The 19,479-nt window shown below is 38.8% G+C and overlaps 1 long non-coding RNA gene across 1 annotated transcript in view; it reads left to right on the top strand.

Annotated features, from left to right (window-relative positions):
- The window catches only part of LOC110355228 (uncharacterized), a 78,867-nt gene that overhangs the window by 18,908 nt on the left and 40,480 nt on the right, over positions 1-19,479 (top strand). The window contains exons 4-5 of the long non-coding RNA XR_010474609.1: positions 6,064-8,015; positions 8,631-8,782. This is a non-coding gene — a long non-coding RNA (uncharacterized LOC110355228). The remainder of the gene's footprint in view (positions 1-6,063; positions 8,016-8,630; positions 8,783-19,479) is intronic.

The raw sequence follows: 19,479 nt of genomic DNA, 5'->3' as shown, positions 1-19,479 counted from the left end.
CTTGCCTTACTTCTCCCCAGTACACCACCATGTTTTATATAATCATTTTCTCTTTATTATATTTTGTTTGCACTCTATTTCAGCATGATGAACTAAATCTTAGGGGACATAAAAATGCCCGAAATGGCTAATAACCAACTTCTCTGGTTTGTAACACAGCATAAGTTACGTAAACTGAGCCAAAGTAGTAAATATTGTGTTTTCTTTATATGCGTAACTATCAACCCTGCTTTTGCAATTATGCACTTTTTTTTGTCCAAAGAAGAAACCATTAATAGAAGACAGGGTTTCATAACTTTAACTGGAGAGCAAACACATTACTCAAGACTCTCTTGCTTCTGTTCTTTGCTTTCCAGTACAAAATTGATGGTATCTCAGGTTAAACCTCTTGAGCATTAAAATCAAGCCCACACTGATAAATTTGACAACTTCCCCATATCACTCTGGAGCAAATATATGTAGTCTCACGTATGCACCCTCCCCCTTTTTATTGAGTTTTGGAGAAAGATTGAATCTCTGAATTTATAGACAATCCACACAGAAATGATGATTAATTACTTATGTTATGTTTATTCTTCTTGACTAACTACCAGGTCAGATTTGATGTTGAGCTCTTCAGAGCTGGGCTTTGAGAAGCTGAGATGTACAATCTAGCAATGTCTAACTTTTTATATTAATTCTTTTTCCCTTTGCATTCAAAGCATCACTTAGGGCTTGTTTATATGCATTACTGTACTTCTTTAAATTAAGGTGTAATTTAAAATCTATTTCGTTAAACTAGTCTAATAGGCTGTGCAGCCACTCTTATTTCAGCATAAACTAAGTTTCTATCAGGTTAGTGTAAATCAGCTAGCAACACTGTTAGCTTAAAATGTAATAATCCATTAAATTAGACTAAAATTGAGGATGTCCTCGCAGGAGTTTGCACTGGTATATACTCACTGAAATTTGCTAGAGCAAGTTTATGTGTACACAAGGAATTAGAAATGAAATCAAGCACATACTGTCCATCACCTGGGACCTGTCGATATCAGCAAGTAAATTTTGTGTGCTTGATTTTTCGTAGCTCAGTTCCATCTCCCTCTATTTGCAGAAATAATGGGGAGAGTGGATGGAGAGGGAGAGTAATCCAAGGAGTGGGGTTTTTGCATGAGGAACGAGCTGTGTTTTGTTGCACTTCTGCAGGATTTTTTAGGAGGGAAATATGCAGGTGCAAAATGGTAAAAATAACCTGTGCTCTCTATCTGAAAAGTTTATAACACCATCTGTGCTTTGGCACAGCTCTCATCAGCAGAAAAATATGAAACTGCTTCCCTGCTACTAGTGATTTATTTCACTGAGTTGCCACTTCAAAAAAAATAATATTTATGTGTTCAGTAATACTTGCTGAATTATTTACTAAAATGTATTACTTGAAATGGACGTATGAAAGATGCATTTTGGGGACCTGTATTTTTCTTCCACCTAATTTAGGTTTGAATTCTTTCACTTTACCTACCTCTGCAAAGACTAAGAGGGAAGGGCAGAGGAAGGGGCAGCATCTTTAGCCTATAATTGAGGTGCCAGTAGCTGATCTGATATTTATGGAGCTCCGCGCAGTACCCAGCAGTGAGGAATCACATTGGGAGCAGCGTGGCCGTGATTCCTTCCCCACAGGAGTGACCTCGGCTGCTTCAACATCATCCTTTCCATCGCAAAATTTCAGGGGGGATGGGGAAGGTTCTTATCCTCAGTTGGCATTGCTGAAGCACTGTCCTCTTAAAAGACAACTCAAGTAGTTATTTTATTATTGTCTTATGCTTACGGCAGGTATTAAGCACCAAATGTCTGTGATCATCATCAGAGCAGCTTCTTAGTGTCATATTGATTTTAAATAAGCAGGAACTAAAACTAAAGCAAATACTAAATATTATGGTTTCTTCTTCTGCTGCTTCTTCTGCTGCTTCTTCTGCTGCTTCTTCTGCTGCTTCTTCTGCTGCTTCTTCTGCTGCTTCTTCTGCTGCTTCTTCTGCTGCTTCTTCTGCTGCTTCTTCTGCTGCTTCTTCTGCTGCTTCTTCTGCTGCTTCTTCTGCTGCTTCTTCTGCTGCTTCTTCTGCTGCTTCTTCTGCTGCTTCTTCTGCTGCTTCTTCTGCTGCTTCTTCTGCTGCTTCTTCTGCTGCTTCTTCTGCTGCTTCTTCTGCTGCTTCTTCTGCTGCTTCTTCTGCTGCTTCTTCTGCTGCTTCTTCTGCTGCTTCTTCTGCTGCTTCTTCTGCTGCTTCTTCTGCTGCTTCTTCTGCTGCTTCTTCTGCTGCTTCTTCTGCTGCTTCTTCTGCTGCTTCTTCTGCTGCTTCTTCTGCTGCTTCTTCTGCTGCTTCTTCTGCTGCTTCTTCTGCTGCTTCAGGACACCTGAGCAGCTTTTTCCTGAATTTCTTTTTTTTGTGTGCTTTGATTAAAAAAAAACCAGAAGAGGCATTTGGGCTTCAGTCACTCCTGCTGCTTCTGTGCTGAGTGTGATGTGAATCAGAATAGGTATTTTTCCTTTTTATCTATAAATTCATTTACATAAATTCATCAGTATGCAAGACGGGGCCTGACTTGTACTGGTGAAGGGATTACTGATATATGAAGAGATACCTCAGCTTTTTAGTTTATTCTTCAGGCAATAAGTACGTGAAGGTGCAGCTTGCTAACGATATAGCATACAGCTTGTCAGTTCTGCAACCTGTATCATATAGAAGGGCTTTTTAACATTAAATTAATTAAAGTATTACTTGGTCATCACCAACACTGAAGTATTGGAATAGGAGATTTTGGGGTTTTTTTAACACAAAAAGAAACCACCATCAATTTCAAGATGAAATTGAATCAAGGTTCTCAATACACAAACTCCCGAACTTTGGGAATACAGGAATGTAAGCCCCATCTATATTTTCTATCTCCCAGCTGTCTTAGAAAAATAAGCATTTAAAAAACAAAGCACAACAAAACAAAACAAACCCCAAACATTTCCCGTGTAGTTAGTGGCAAATTCTAGAAAAGGGAACCTTTGAGTTTAGCAGTTTCTGAATTCATGTAGAGTTTGCCTGGGGTAGGTTAAAGCACTTTTTGAATGAGTAGAAGGGCAAGGGGCCACTGGCTGGATCAGAGAGCAAATGTGATACGATGAAGGTGAGATCCCAGCTGACTCAATTTCACCTGAGGGGCTTCCAGGGAGCAAAATGTTCGTGAAAAATGGTTTGGTTGGTTTAATATTCCTAGATCATCAATTAAAAAGGAAAGTCAAGTTGCTTTTGTGCTTAAGTTGCCTGAAGAAAAATGATGTGTTAGGTTGATTTTTGGAGCTTTTGTCAATTTCAAATATATTGTAGCTGGAAATCTGAATAGTTTGGTGTGAGTTTTTTGTTGTTTGTTTGTTTGTTTGTTTGTTTGTTTGTTTGTTTGTTTTAAAGAAGTGGGAGTTTCCTGCCAGCTTGGCTGTCTGCCCTCTGTTTCATTGACTTCTTTTGCTTTTAATTTTAAAATGGAAATAGCTCTCAAATGTTTACAGCTCCTCAAGGAGAATGCACTTTGGTGGTATATATCATTAGGGCCCTATACTGTTTCCGGGAGGCCTTATTAGCCAAACTGTCTTTTAGCGATCACTTGTTTTTATTGTTTTCTTGGCACCTTCAATGTATTTTGAGCTGCTCAGCAGAAAATATGAGACCTTTGTGTAGTCTCCCTTGTAGGCACCGATTCTGGAAACCTGTAAGTGTTCACTTAATATATTTGGCTGTTGTCTGAAGACAATAGCGTGTGTGGGGGTGAGTAAGCATGAGCTTGTGTAGAAGATGCTAAGGGCATGTCTTAAGGCAGAGGAAATTTCAAATCGTGTCTATATACTTGTTATGGAGAGCTCTTGATTTTTACATTTCTCTTGATGAGATAGTGCACTTGAATTTGCAGTAGGTTATATGTATGCATGTATTTTGGTACAATAGTTGTTAGCCATTCAAGGAGAAAAACATATATTGTGTTCACTGTTGTGATCACAATGACCTAAGTCACAGTTAACGTGGTTTCTATTTGTATGTTTAGAAAAATGAGCTGAGTTCAAGCTCAAGGGTCTGAACGCTGTGAAGGGGAGACGGGTTCTCTTTGCACTCTAATCCATGCTCTCTTATCTGAGCCTTTAAGTGATGCACTTACTGCTTCTGCATGTACATTTATTTTTCTGAGAGAGGAAAGGCAACCTCAAATTCACAAGCACTGTGAGCTGATAGCTGCTCTCTATGTGATCCTGGGAACACCACAGACAGGCGCAAACAGAATTCTCGTTCTTACTCCAAAATATAATAAAGTGGTTGTTCTTTTATTTTCTTCTTGTCTCCATGCTGAATGCACTAGGGGAATATGTGGTGGGGCAGATTATCCAGAACAGTTTGTTCTTTCTACTTCTTTATTTCATTTTTCTGCAATGTGCTGTAAAAACCAGAAAGTACCGTTCCTGCTTCAGAAGGCCATGAAACCAACGTCGCGAGGAGGAGCCAATGAAACCAGAGACCGTGGTTATTTCAGGGATTACAAAGTGAGACCAGGACTTGAAATCCTCACATAAACCAGATATGCTTCGTGGCACATTCAAACTTCTGGTAGTTTAACCCGCTTCCTACCTTGACACAAGAAATTCCTTGGCTACATAGTACAGCAGTAAGTAATACAGGGTGGGCTCGGCACCAGTCAAATGTTTTGACTTGGTACTGACTTTCTTTCCTCATCTCATTTAGATTTTGGGACACTGAATTTAAAAAAAACATTTGTTTTTAAAAAACACTCCATGTGTTCATCACTGTTTTCCTCTCTCAGAAAAACAGGACTAAGAGCAGATTTAATTCTAGAGCGTATATATCTGTAACTTACTCTTGAGTGACTTTGCAACAGCCCTATGTAATTCTTAGTAATGGTGTTTTGTATGTACGTTTTACCTTTTCTCATTGTCTGTGTTTTGTTTTTTTTTCATCTTGTGTGATAATTGTTTAGACCTTTAGACTTTGTAGAGCTATGGATAAAAAAAATATGAGGAAAATTCATTTATTTTTATGTGGGATTCCTCTCTTGTTTCTGTCTTGTCTTCTTACCTGGGCCTCTATGGACATAACATGAAAATAATGTGGGAGTGAACATGACCCTTCAATGAGATTAAGTGACCAGAACATCTCCAAGATCTCTTTTTGTGAATTTTTGCTTTCAGTGTTCTTGTGTTGTCTAAAAGTCTTGGCACATTTGCAATGTTAATAAGGGAGCATCATGGATGGAATGAAAATAGGATGTAGTTCTCCATCTCTGCTTGGTCAGTCTCCTAATTCTAGTTGTCACCTGTGGTTAATTCAGAGTTACCCAAAATAATACAACTTACAAAAGAGAGTGAACTTTTAGAAGTTCTGGAAAGGGTCATGAAGCCAAAGCCTTAAGGCACTTCTGGCTTGTTTTATACAATGTTTAAAGCCAGACAGATATATTACAGGCTTGGGCTCCTTGTTCACCTGGGGTTTATGACTTGGCTCTAAACCAATTCATCTAGTCAAAAGCTAGTCTTGTATTACGTTTTAGTATTTCAGTTAGACTGTAGTGCTGCTTGGTAAGGTTTTATTGGTGTTTGACAGGCATGGACTAAAAGGAAAAACTCCCATTTCAACAAATGCAGGAATTTGAGATGTTCCCTTTTTCTTCTGAAGGTCACGTTGGGCTGAATGGAGAATTAGGTTCTACCAGGCTTGAGTGATGTCTCTGTCTCAATGTGTCACTGGGTAACCAGTGGGAAGCACCACCAGTGTGGTGTGATAGAGTCAAAAAGTAAGGTGTTTTTTCTTCTTTTACATGGTTTCCTAGAGGATCATTTTCACCTTAACAAAGAGCCACCCAAATTCCTATTATCTCCGTTTGTAAAGGACCATTGTCCTCATCTCTTGATTAGTGTGTTCTAGTGCAAACTCATTTTCATATTTGCACTGCAAGACAGTGTGGAGAAACAGCTCTGCTGGAATTTGAAGATATTACCAGAAAATTGTAGGCTTTTACTATAGGTCTCACACTTTTGAATTCTAGGTATTTGGAGCCTGACTGAAAACCAATTTTACAATCATCTCACCTTTCACTGAGCACCCCTATTGCTCCAGGAAATGGAACTGCTTAAGGAAAGCTTCAGATTCAGAATTCCATTATTATCGTGGACTGGCATCTCCACTGTGATCAACCGTGTCTTCTCTTGAGTGTGCGTTGTTTGCTTCCTTTCTGTGCTTTATCAGCAATGAAGGCAGGTGTGTTCTGGTTCGAGGTGCAATATGTGTGACCACATCATGTAGTAACTTTTGCATGATGGAGATGTAAAGCTCTCTCATTTTTGTAGCTGAATTATTTTCAGGTAGAAGCTTCTTTTTCTTAGAAATGTTATGCCCATGTGGTTATTATCAATGCTTTAAAATAAATCATAGTTCTTTAAAGATATTGTCAACCAGACCATTCCCATTTGCCATGCAAGCCTGAGGATAGAGTAATTAAGCTTATCTTGAAGCTGGTTTTCATTTAAAGTCATGATTAATTACATAATTCATAACTAAGGGAGTTTGTTTGCAGAGTTCAACGGCTGTGTTAAGATCTTTCTTATCGTGCTATGTATTTGTTATTTTTTTAAATTGAGTATGCATTTTAAGACTTACATATCAAGTTCTGTCTTTGTTGCTGTTCTGGTCAAGCTGTTTATTCTTGCAAAACAGCTGATACCTGGTTGAGTTATTATATGTGCTGTCAGCTCAACTACCTGTTCTGTTAACTAGTCAGGTCCTCAGTATATTTGACAGTGTTGATGAAGGTGGGAAAATGTGATTCCACCCATTCGCGTTGATTCCTATAGTAGGCACAGCTGAACTGTGCTGGCAGATGTGTCCAGCTGTGGGTATAACATGAGAAAAACCTTGGTGGAATACAGTTGAGACAAGGAATCCAGTTTTTGCTGAGCCCTACGAGCAGTCATGAGAAGAGCCCAGGACCTTGTACTGGATGCGAACCCTGAACTGGCTGCCAGAGCCGCGCTTGGAAGGATTTATGTGCGAAGCTGCTTATGCTGAACTGAAAAATCTCCAATGTTTGCCTGGGCTCTCTTAGAGCACATCGTTAAATCTCTCCTCATTGAGAAAACAGCAGCTGAACGTGCACTAGAAAACGCTAACTGGGTGCTGCGTTATCATGGTTTGAGCTGTAGAGAGACATTGATAAGATATGCCAAACCAAGGCAATTATATTATTGGAGCCCACAGTTCAATCAGGACAATAGGCATCTTTTTTATTAGAAAATTTGGCTGAATCAATGAAATGGGCAGTTCAATCAGTGGGTTATGAATCTGTCCCCAAGGTATATGGAAGAGCAACTACTGCTTTAATGTATGGAATCTGATCATGAAAGTATAGCAACAGTTATTGAACTAGTCAAGTATGTACTTGAAAATGGAATGACTTCTATCTTAAACGGTATCTCGTAACATGAGGATCAATAAAACACTTATGCTGTATGAATCCTAAAGATTATTGTGTATCTCTGAGCTGTTTTCTAACTGGTTTATGTTCTCAAGTTGGTGCAGACAGCTATACAGAAAAAAACACCAAGGGTTAATATTTAAGTAAATTTATTTTCATCTCACTATGATAAATGAAATCCTTTTCAGGATATTATGTACTTGAATTCATTTAAAGGGCAAGAAGGTCTTATCCACTGGTTTGAAGACTGTAAGGTTGGAAATGAGGATCAGATTTGATTTAATTTATATTTAATTTGTATTGTATATTTGTTTTGTAACTAGATTTAATTGGTGATGCTTATTGATATTGTACATTGCATTAACTTTGGATTTAATTTTGTCAAGAAGCAAGAAAGAAGAGTATTACACCTTTTTTAGCTTGATACCTATGTTAGCAGCTTGGAGGCAGAATTCTCTGATGGGTCCTGCAACTGCCAGTCTGAAGACGTCGCTCTTCTCTATTCTAGTGGTTATGGAAATCTCTTGGTACGTTCCTTGGTCTGCTTTCTTCTTCCACTTCCTTTTTTTCATGATCTTCTAAAATTTCTGGTCTTGGTCGCAGGATTTTTGGGGGTGTGTGAAGCATCCAGGAGGAATTCTAATAGGAATAAGTATTTCTCAGTTAAATCTGAGCTATTATATATGTTTGGTTGTTTACAGTAGTTCATAATAGTTTACAACAGTAACTGGGTGTTCATTGTACTGTCTAAACCTTCCTTTTCAATAGTATTTGGGATGGTTTCTCCATAACATTTTAGTGTACGTTCAGTGATCTGCAGGATTTTGAAATGACTAAAGCCTTCCCATACAGTTTGTGCACAATTATGCGCTATTAATCCATGCTACAAAAGTGGTGAAGTATCCAGATTTGCATTTAACTGCTGTAAAAAATAATGATTTTTGCTCATGAATCGGATTTCTTCTCACTCTGGATTGTTTGTTGGTTTGTTTGTTCTTTAATGTAGCAAAAAGTTTTTCTAGGCTTCTTAAACACTTATAATTTTAGAGGAAAAATACAGAATTACTTATCTGGCAGAATTAATGTCAGAAGAAATGAAACAATAACCATGCTGCTTCATATTTTTTCTTGATTGTGTACAGGAGCCAAAAACTGCAGCTTTTAAATATGCATCTAAAGATGCCCATTGCTAATTTTGTCCCATGTAGGATGGACTGAGAAAATCAACAAGCGTTTGAGCTGTACGATCTCTCATTAATATGTTCTGGCTTCTTTACTGGGAGAATGTATCAAAGTAAGTGGTGCAATATATTTACATTGATAAGAAAACACTGTCAAGAAAATTAATTATATATATATACTAAAAAAATATGTATGCATGAAAATAATCAAACTTATATAGTGGTTTGAATTGGTGACATATTTCAGGATCATACATGTATATGGGTAAAGGGAGTGTCTGTGTAAATGTATATTGCTTTGGAGAGGCTTTAAAAAGCTGCTTCTTGCTTGGAGAGTTGGGCAGGGAAAAAAATTAATGAAATATAATAAGGGCGAGTGTAGAGTCTCACATCTGGGTAGGAACAACCCCAGGTTCCAGTATAAGTTGGGGAATGACCTATTAGAGAGCAGTGTAGGGGAAAGGGACCAGGGGGTCCTGGGGACAGCAGGGTGACCATGAGCCAGCACTGGGCCCTTGTGGCCAGGAAGGCCAATGGTACCTGGGGTGGATTAGAAGGGGGGTGGTTAGTAGGTCAGAGAGGTTCTCCTACCCCTCTACTCTGCCCTGGTGAGACCACATCTGGAATATTGTGTCCAGTTGTGGCCCCTCAGTTCCAGAAGGACAGGGAACTGCTGGAGAGAGTCCAGTGCAGGGCAACAAAGATGCTGAAGGGAGTGGAGCATCTCCCGTGTGAGGAAAGGCAAAAAACCCCACACACAAAAACCAAACCAACCAAACAAAAAACCCAACAAAACCACAAGAGTAACCATGAATAAACAGTAAAGGTGTATGGTGTGTCTGGCTGTTATTAAGTCTCATTTTCTAGTATTTTTTGGGAAGCAGAGATCATGTAAGATCTTGGTCCTTCAGCTCCTAAAGCTTAGGAGGAAGTGCAGATCATGAAGGGAACCAACAAATAGCACTCCCTTCGTGTCTTAGCATAATGTTCTCTTAATAACATGGTTCTTAATAAATTATGAGGATTGAAGGGGGGTGTTATTTTTCAGGAACCCTCATTATGAATCAAACAAGAAAGTGTTAAGCAATGTGGCTGAAGGTTTCTTACAGGCTTGCCTACCTACCTCTGGACATGTCTGTTGCTTTGAAACTGATACAGGACTTTGGGATATCTTTGCTAAGGTTTTGCAATGTATATCTGTAGAAATTTAATCCTCCATTAATTCTGGATTTTGGAAATGGCTCCAGAAATAGACTTAAAATCAAATGTAATATCGTTCTGAAAGCTCAAATATTACAAGCGCTGCTCTTCAGATGTGGCCATAAACTCAGGTTTCAAATCAGAGTTTCATACTGTTATTGCTGTTTCTAGATGAATGAATATAATAGCAAAAAATAGGGAATTATTCAAATCACTTTAAGTTTGCTAAATATTTATCCTAGAGACAAACTGGGCATTAAACTGAAAGCTAAACATTTTAAATGTGCTACTAGATATTGAAGTGAGCCATGAAGTAGTTGGTTTGCCCACTTTTGCTATCATCTGCTAATTTAGAATCATCCTGCTCTTTGGAACTGTGGATATGAAGTCAAATAAGAAAAAGCTGGATAAATAAGATCCATAGTATTTTGGTACTCACTGTTGGGTCGCTTTGCTTCTTCCCATTTTGGAGATGGACTGTACCCTTGGTTCAGGTATGCACAACTTGTTGATGTTAGCGATAGTTTTGGCTGGCACCAGAAATGGATTAAACCTCCTGTGCTGAGGGTCTGTAATTAAAGATTACCTCTCAAGTCATCTGCTGAAGGAAGTTAGTTATTAAAAGCAGGAAAAGAACCATGGGTTTGAAGTCTTTGTTTTAAGCAGTAGGATACTGTGTTGAAATGTTGAAATGAGCATACCCACATTATCATTTGTCCTCATTAATGCATGTTAACAATCCACATTTCTGTTAATTCAAATTACATTTTAATATGAGCAATTTTTGAGGTGACAGTTACATTTTCCAAACTGATACACTCTGATATTTTACTTTCACCCACTGCTTCTGCTGTTTCCATCCCAGAAGCCGCAACGCTTTCTCTTTGGGAAGGATGATTTTCCAGCTGTTACTCTAATAGTTCAGTCTTCTCTACTTGCCTCCTTTTCACTCATTTCTTGTGTAGTTTTCAATCTTACCCATCCTTTGAAGTTCAGTTTGAGTTCCTGAGGACTTTTCCTGCTTCTGTACATTTGTATCCTCTAAGATCTCTCAGCCACAGTCTGCTCCACAGCCTTTCCTACTCTGCTTTCCTTTTTCTGCTCTGTCCTTCTTCTTTTCCATTTTATTCTCCTGCCTTTGAGCTGAGCAGCAAATATCCTTATGATATTTACAGGAGAAGTAGTATTTGGATAGTTCTTTGTTTGGTATTTCCATTGGAAATATCACAAGCAGTCATGTTTCCATGATATTTCCATTGACATTAACTTCAGAACGACTTCCTTTAATCGGGCTTAAGGGGGAAGAAGCTTCATATTCATTGCCAGCTTTGTGTGTTTGCTTGCTCTCTTTTTGGTAAATTAACAGGGAGGGAAAGCTCACAATCAGTTGGCTTGTCTTCATTCAGATTGAAAACTAAAGCAAATGTAACTTCTGCAGCTATGGAGTGTTCATGTACAGGAAGAATATATTGAGGTGATTTAAATAATTATATATAAGAAAGCTTAAACTGCTGAAAGATTACATTCAAGAGAAGACATAGATTTGAAAACTAACAAATTATTTCACAGACCAAGAAATTATAATTGTTCTGATATGAGACCTGACTTGTATGAGGTAATTAATCAGAGCTTTTTGAATAATTAAATGATTTCTTTCAGGGAAAGCAAAAATCAGCCATTATAATTTAACATTTTTTTCACAGATCTGCATAGTAGTAGGAGGCTTTTGTTGTTGTTGTTCCTAAGTGAAAAGGTGAATGAAATCTGAGCAGAGATTAAAAACATAGCAGAAATCTTCCTATATAACAGCACGACCACGCTGGTTTCGATTCAGCTACAAAAGACGCCGATATTGTTATCCAGATGTGTGCTGATCAGCGCAGTTCTCCAAACATCTGTCCCCTTGAATATGTGGCATCTGAATTTAGCAGCTTCATACTCCACATTTATTGCATTAGGACAGACAGCTTGTTATTTGTGGACTGTGGACCTGTGGTCCTTAAATCAAAAGCCGTGGTGTAACCACAGATCGCACATCTCAGAGTCTCTTATAGTCGGGTCATTTCATGGCAACAGGGGATGGTGAGAAGATGGATGAGAAATATCAGGGATCTGGTGCAGCTGGTAGTGGTGATAATCGACGTATATATGCCATAAATTCAACTAATGTGAGGTATATTGTAGTGTTCTGAATGAGAATTCTATTTGTTTTAAACCCCACACTTGAAATAAAATATTGAATTTAACGATGAAAATTTATCTGGTATTAGGACAAAATAATAGTTTTAATTCTGAAGAAAAATCAAATAGATTTTATTGGACAAGAGATGAGAATATTTAATTTCTGTGTCTGAAACATACAGCTGCAGTGCACTGTGCCTGGAGGAATGGCTTTGTGGAGTTATTCACAAGGTCTGGGTTCTGTTCTTGGCATTTTCACAGAATTGCTGAATTTCCATCAGTCATTTAATCTCTGTAGTTACTTCAAATAACCTCTGCTTCATGAGAATATGAAATGAATATTAAATTAATGATTGTAGGGTGCCAGGACTAATGTTGGCTGTACAAATGTTTAACTAAATCAATACTTTAGGATGCACATTTGCATAAAACCATACTAGGAAATTAGTTAGAGCCAGCCATGCAGCCTGGTTTAGCCTCTGAGTAATATTTTACCCTAATTTACACCTGTCGGGAGTTATAGGCACAAACGGATTGGAAGTTGGGTGAAATATCACCCAGTTTAAATGGAAAATGCATCTTATTGTAGCAGGTGCTCAGGCAAATACCAGTGAATCAAAATACTGAACCAGAGTCGATTTGAAATTCCTCAGATTCTTCCTATTGACTTTGACAGGTTTTTGTTTGCTTGTTCGGAAATAGCGGTGTCCTCCAATGAATGGGATCTAGCTAACAACATAACCCCATTTTTACCCCCAGCTTCCTAAAACATGAATTCAATATGACAAAGAATAGAAGGGAAAACTAACATATCTTGCAGTATTGAAATTCTGAGGTTTTCTGCAGAACAGGAGTTTCAATATTTCATTTATCTATTTTGTTTTAAAGCATCTTTGGAATTTTGCTTTGACTTTTCCTCAGTGTTTTGGAGCTCCTTAAGGTCCTCAGAGGTCTGACCTTTCCTGTGAATACGGAGCCACTGCAAGGAACATTTGAAGGAGGCTGCTAAGGAGCAGGAGCACCGTTTTTCCAGAATATAGGAAAATGCGAGTAGATAGTGAGATGATGAGGGTGTTTTTGAAGCCTGAACATTAAGGAACTGTGAAAGCTTTGGCTTAAGATCCTTCTGACTCCGATGTGCTTCAACCTTTTTTGCAAACTTACTCTGCATCCTTTTACGCAAAACATGGTGTCTTCGCATTAACATTCTCAATGTGCTTATATGCTTTTTAATCAGTTTTTTAATGAGAAGATAATTATGTTGCTATGCATTTAATCTGACGGATCTGACTGAAATCGGCTAACAGTTCCAGAAATTCCTTAGGAACCTGCGTGCAACCACAGACCTCCTCTTCTGAGAAAAGTCAACCATATTTTTAGCTTATATTGTTTTATGTGTGGGTTTTGCATCTTGTTAATTCAGCCACCCTTAATGATGAAAGAAACGCCAATATTTGCTCTTTGACAAGTTGTTACCCGCTTTTTTTCTCTTGGTTGTCTTTCAGGCTCGTATTTTTACAGTTGCCATTAGGTAGCATGTCGAACAGGTAGAAATTATGAATTCTGTGAGACAATTTTCAGGTAATCTATCCTGAGCACTTTATTGGCAGTATAATATGATTCAGAATCAGAACAAGCCTGTGAAGCTCATAGGTGATGGGGATCATGTTTATTCATCGGGAACAGAAATGTCAGCAGCAAGAAGGACTATTTTAAACACTCCACCTCACTTGATGAAGTTGTGACAACCATGCCAGGTTCAGGAAACCTGTAACCTCACAGGACAGCTTAATTAAAGACCAAGAAGATTTGTATTTGAGAGGAAGAAAAAGTAGTGACAGATGCAACTGAAAATCAGAGGTGTGGATAAGCTGAATATAATGCTTTGACAAGATACTCTGAATTTAGTCCTTTGCCTTAACCCTCACAGTCTTTGGTTGATCACTTCCCCACATTGTCCTTCCAGAACATTTCTGCATGCAAGAGTGAGATTTTTGTGTAGTAACTCTCTCCCATTTAGCAAGTGATAGGATAAGAGGAAATGGCCTTAAGTTGCGCCAGGGGAGGTTTAGATTGGATATTAGGAAAATAATCCTTCATGGAAAGGGCTGTCGGGCATTGGAACAGGCTGCCCAGGGCAGTCGTGGAGTCATCATCCCTGGAGGGGTTTAAAAGGCGTTTAGACGAGGTTCTTAGGGACATGGTTTAGTGCTAGAGTGAGGTTAGGTTGTGGTTGGACTTGATGATCCTGAGGGTCTCTTCCAACCGAGATGTTTCTATGATCCCAAAGAGCTTGTGCTCTCTCTTTAGCTCAGTTGGAAGGTACCTTGTAAGCTACTAGCCTAAATTTTAAACTTCTGACTGGAAGGATTCCCAGTGAAATTCTTTAAGTCATGAGATTAGTTTTCATTAGAATTTCCTTTCACCAAAAAAGAAGTGCTGGAAGCTATAATTTAGGCATTTGTTTAATCAAAACAGTATTACAATTAGAATAATATTTTTTTTTTGTCAGAAAATGAAGGAATTGCAAAAAGAAAATCATACAAGTCGTAATGTAAGAAGGAGAAGAAAAAATAATCTAGCACTGCACTGTAACAGGATTTCCTTATCAACCACTTTCCAGATGCTGTAACTGTCATTTAGGCCATGCCAGTGACTGGGCTCATGCCAACATAATACAAGTTGGTTCCACTTGTCACCCTTTCAATTTCCCAGCTGGACTCAGTTTTAAAGGGCATATTAGCATTATCAAAGTAATCTTTGAGATGTGCATTTGGTTTTCTTCTAAATCTGTTTTGTTTCTGAATCACATTAGTAGAAAAAAATAATGAAATGCTGAAAAGATAAAAGGAATATTAGTATCTTTGTATGGTATCAGGTGTTATGCTCTCAAACTAAACTCATTCTCTTCTTTCAAAGGAATGTGAAATGTCTTGGCCAATGCGTGATGGTAGAAAGCACTTGATTGCTGTAAAATCCCTTTTGCAGTCGGAAATCCATGTAATATATATCCCTGCTTATTAAAATAATATTCATTCAAGTATCTGAAAAATATCATTGCCTATTAACTTTAGAAGACCATAGTTTTTCTTCAAAATTTTACACTCTAAAATAGTGGAAAATAATGAAAATGGTTGAAAAGCAATGGCTCTTAAAATACTCTTAAGAAAATAAAATAAGGTTTTATATATAAATAAGTAACTGAAGGTATTTTCTGCTTTTCCATCTATCCTATCTCTTTTATAAATTCCATCTAAAATTGGTTTTGTTAGGCTTTTTGTATGACCTTTTTGAAATTGCTGCGTTGGGAGGCCTTTATGGTAGTGGTGGTGTTCAGATAATATATTTGCTCTTATTTCTTCAGTTCTCACTGAGATAATTAATGGAAATCTCATGGCTCCCCAGAAGCATTATTAGAGGTATTATTCACAAACATCAAGGCTTGCAGCGCAAAAGAGAAACTGAAAATAGTGCTGGAGACAGGAAGCGTCATTTGAAAAGAAATGATGAGCAGAGTAGACTCTGTGCAGAAACCAGAGAGAAAATTCCAATTGCCAAAGCAGTTCAATGGAAGCACAGCTCGTGGGGAAGGATGCCCGGCATTTGTTCTTCCTGGGGTGAGAAACAGAACTTCTAGTTGCGGTAAAGTAGCCTCAGAAAAGTCAGCAGTCTAATAAAAGGTGGGAGGGATGAAAAGCACCTGTCCTCAGTTAAACAAACACCGATCAAAAGTAAACTCGCTGTGTTCTGTGCTCTGTGTGTTACTCCCAAGTGCTGGAATGCGGGTGAAATGGCAGCGTGTGGGGTGCACTCCTCCTCTATCTTGTAAATATGGAGGAAACAGGTGAATCCCACAGAAATAACTGGAAAACTGAATTTCTATAGTTATTGGGGGCTCTTTATGATAGTCCATTCTGTATTGCAGTTGATGTTGTAGATACAAGACTTAAATCTTTCCCACCTCCCTGTCAATTCTCCTTTCTTTTCCTCTTTTATCTGAATGATTCATTCCCATACTTTATAAAATATTCTCTTTTGCTAATTATTTTCTATACACCTGCTATTGCTGCTGAATCTCCAGCCACAAACTCATCCTCCTTCAGCCTTTCCCGTCTCCCCCTTCCCTGGGTATCGGTCTCTGATTCTTTTTGAAAGCAGTACTTTCCTTGGCAAGAAAACAAATCATTGCTTGCTTTATTTTAACCTTTCCTGTCACTTTCCATATCATTTAATGGTGTGAAATTCTATTTCTTCTGTCTATCCAGGTATAAAATTATCTAGCTAAAGGGTCCTATTTTTTCTACTCTGTTTTATCATTATACTTTACCATTAAGTACCTCGAAGTCAGTAGAATTTTGCCAGTAAAATACCAGGGCTAGTGAAAATGGGTGGTATTTATTCTTATTTTCGCTTGACTTAATCTGAAGGAATTGAATTCTTAGAAAATTGGTAGGAGATCCTCTGGTTATCTCTACAGTATTGATTTCCATCTGATCAGAAATATTCAACTTCAATTGCTATTACTTGTAAAAGCTTTATTTTTATTTTTTTTAACTTTTTCAGTTTTCCTCTCCAAAAAGTATGAGAAATGTGAAATTAATGTGCCACAAGTCAGTTAAAGATTAATAGAATTATAGAGGTGTTTGATATTACAGTTGAATATTACAGTTATTCATTATTAAATTTACAGATGCAAATTCTGTTCCCATCAAAGACGATGCTTGAGTTTAATTAATTTTAATTTATGGAGTGTGCTGGATGGCGCTGCTTGAGTGGGCATATATTTGCTTAGCAGTATTACCTCCTAATGCCACTCTGGAGGATGGCGATCTGAACGATTCTGCATTGTCACACACAACTTTGTCACGCAATATTGGAAAAATTAATTTCAAATCACTAGTCATATTAATCTGAAGACACTCTTGTGTTTTTGAGCAACCGTCTTCATTTGCCTCAGAGACAAAAATCAGTTTATCTGTTATCATATTTGAGCAATATGTTATGAGTGTGTGCCAATAGTTTCCGCAGAGTCAATGTCATATCGCCCTGATTGCATTTGAATACTCCTTGTTCTCCTGAGAGCCTGCCTGGATTAGTTTTATGATAATTCTCATTTCTTATACCTATGAAAGGTGAAATTCACTGTTGCTGGGAAGGCTGATGCACCCGCTATTTGCCATTAGAGAGCTCCTGTTTATTAAGTCCCACACAAACCACTGTCCTGGGAACAAGCCTTTTTTCCTCAGTTCAGCCCTGCAGTACATGATCATAAATTTTATAGGATATCTTGCCAAAGTAACTGTCAGTCCCATGTATCAAGCAGCTGAATCTAATTCTATCTGCAGCCTTGATGTTGCCGATCCCTATCGCGTTACTCAGCACATAAGCTTTCCTTTATGTTCCGGAGCCATATGCGATCCTTCTTGATATCTCTGTACGTTTCAGCAGGATTTATTCTGGATGTGTGATACCATGAGATGAGACTGAACTGAGCTATATTATAGATTACCGAGCAGGAGAGCGTTTGGGGGACGTGTGGGTGGGGAAAGACGACACTTTTGTGCTGATTCTGAACGTTACTGTACCACACTTGATTTTTCTGAGATGTGTGGCAGTGTTGCCTAGAGCAGATCATAATATAGACTCAGCATTTGGCTCGACAGAAGCACCTGCTGTCTCAAGAAGTGTTTGGGATTGTTGCTTCGACATCTTCAACTACAGTTTATGTGCAGCAGTTTCTGCCCTTGGGGAAGAAGTTTGAAGTTGATTGCTGTGATTTTTGTGTTGAGGGTCAAAAAGAGATGAATGGCTCGATCTTTTCTGAGTTTTGCATTTTTGGGTGCACGCTGGATGATGGATTTTATTATTTTAATGTTGATGCTTCCATTTCCCATTTAGGCCATTTCCCATGGCCCTAAATAGCAGCGGATGGAAAGTCATTGAGTGAATTGAAGAGAAAAACATCTGCCCAGAGTTGACTGGGCTAATCAGAGTCAAGTCAGAGAAGGCCAGTTTTCTGTCCCACTGATGAAAGTTGTTTCAATATGGGAATGCTGTGTTTGGCTCAGAATAGACCATGATCCACAGACAGCAGGTACAAGGAAAAGAGTTTCTATTGTTCCAAGGTGCGCTGTTGTGATAATGCTAGGAATTCTGGAGACTGAAGGAAAGGATGTTCAGCTCTAGTCACCTGATAGTCAATAATGACATTGCCTGGCTGATAGTAAAGATAGTAAAGCAGACAACAAAGGTTTAAATTTTGCAAGTGCCCTGTTCCAGGGTACAAGGGGTAATGGGTTCAAAGTGGAACACAAGAGGTTCCACTTAAATTTGAGAAGAAACTTCTTCCTGGTGAGGGTGGCAGATCCTGGCCCAGGCTGCCCAGGGGGGTTGTGGAGTCTCCTTCTCTGCAGACATTCCAACCCGCCTGGACACCTTCCTGTGTAACCTCATCTGGGTGTTCCTGCCCCATGGGGGGATTGCACTGGATGAGCTTTTCAGGTCCCTTCCAACCCCTGACACTCTGGGATTCTGTGAAAATAAATTGAGAAAGGCGAGCACTTCTGCCCTTCTGTCCAAACTTCATAATCAGAATTCTCTTCTGTGGTCTCATCCTGCAAAAGTTTTAAGATGTGGTTGTCAGGCCGGATTCTCCCTTTCTTTGTATCTGCCTGATTTGCCAGGTATTTAGCTCACTGGTTATAAAAGTAAGAAATCCGATGGCTATGAAGGAGAGCCACACCGTGCTTATCTCGGTGAGTGTTTTTATAACTGTTGGGCTCCTGGTGGTGGAGTTGTTTGAAAAACAGCATCAGGACGGCTGAACCGCTGCCCCGATTTCTGCCGTTCCCCACTCCAAACCTCACAACATCAAGCTCACAGAGGAGGGCAGATCCAGGGGCCTAAACGCGGTGAGTTCACAGCTTGGGGACTGTAATTGGTGCAGTTCAAAATGCCGCCGTCCATCACGCTGCTCGTGATTTGAAGTAGCGGATTTGCTACTGGCCGGTAGCAAAGTGCTTTGGGTGTTGAACAGCAGCCTCTTATCTCCTGGTTCACAGACGGGATTGTGGGTGTCCCGCTCCTGATGGGTAGCGCTGAATAGGAAGTTTTGTAAATGATTCTTGGCAAGAGTACTCATTACATTTCTATTGAGATTTATCTCCACAGCTGAGTTTTCCTTTGCTTTTTTCTCTCTACTGTGCAATTAAATGGGTGACCGTCCTATGCAGAAGGAAATGCTGCTATTAAGGATGAAAAGCACTGAGAGTGAAGCCAGCCACATGCAGCACTAGGTTGTAAGCCAGCTTTGCTTCAGTCTTCAGAGGATATGAAAAAAATGCATATATGTTACATATTCCTGCTATCTGAGATACCGCACACAATATTTTCATGTGCTCATAAACATATCGCAATCTTATATCAGCCT

The sequence above is a fragment of the Columba livia genome, chromosome 9 (assembly GCF_036013475.1).
Source record: "Columba livia isolate bColLiv1 breed racing homer chromosome 9, bColLiv1.pat.W.v2, whole genome shotgun sequence".
Lineage (NCBI taxonomy): Eukaryota > Metazoa > Chordata > Aves > Columbiformes > Columbidae > Columba > Columba livia.
Note: the sequence above shows the minus strand (reverse complement) of the source record. Positions and strands in the feature narration are given on the sequence as shown.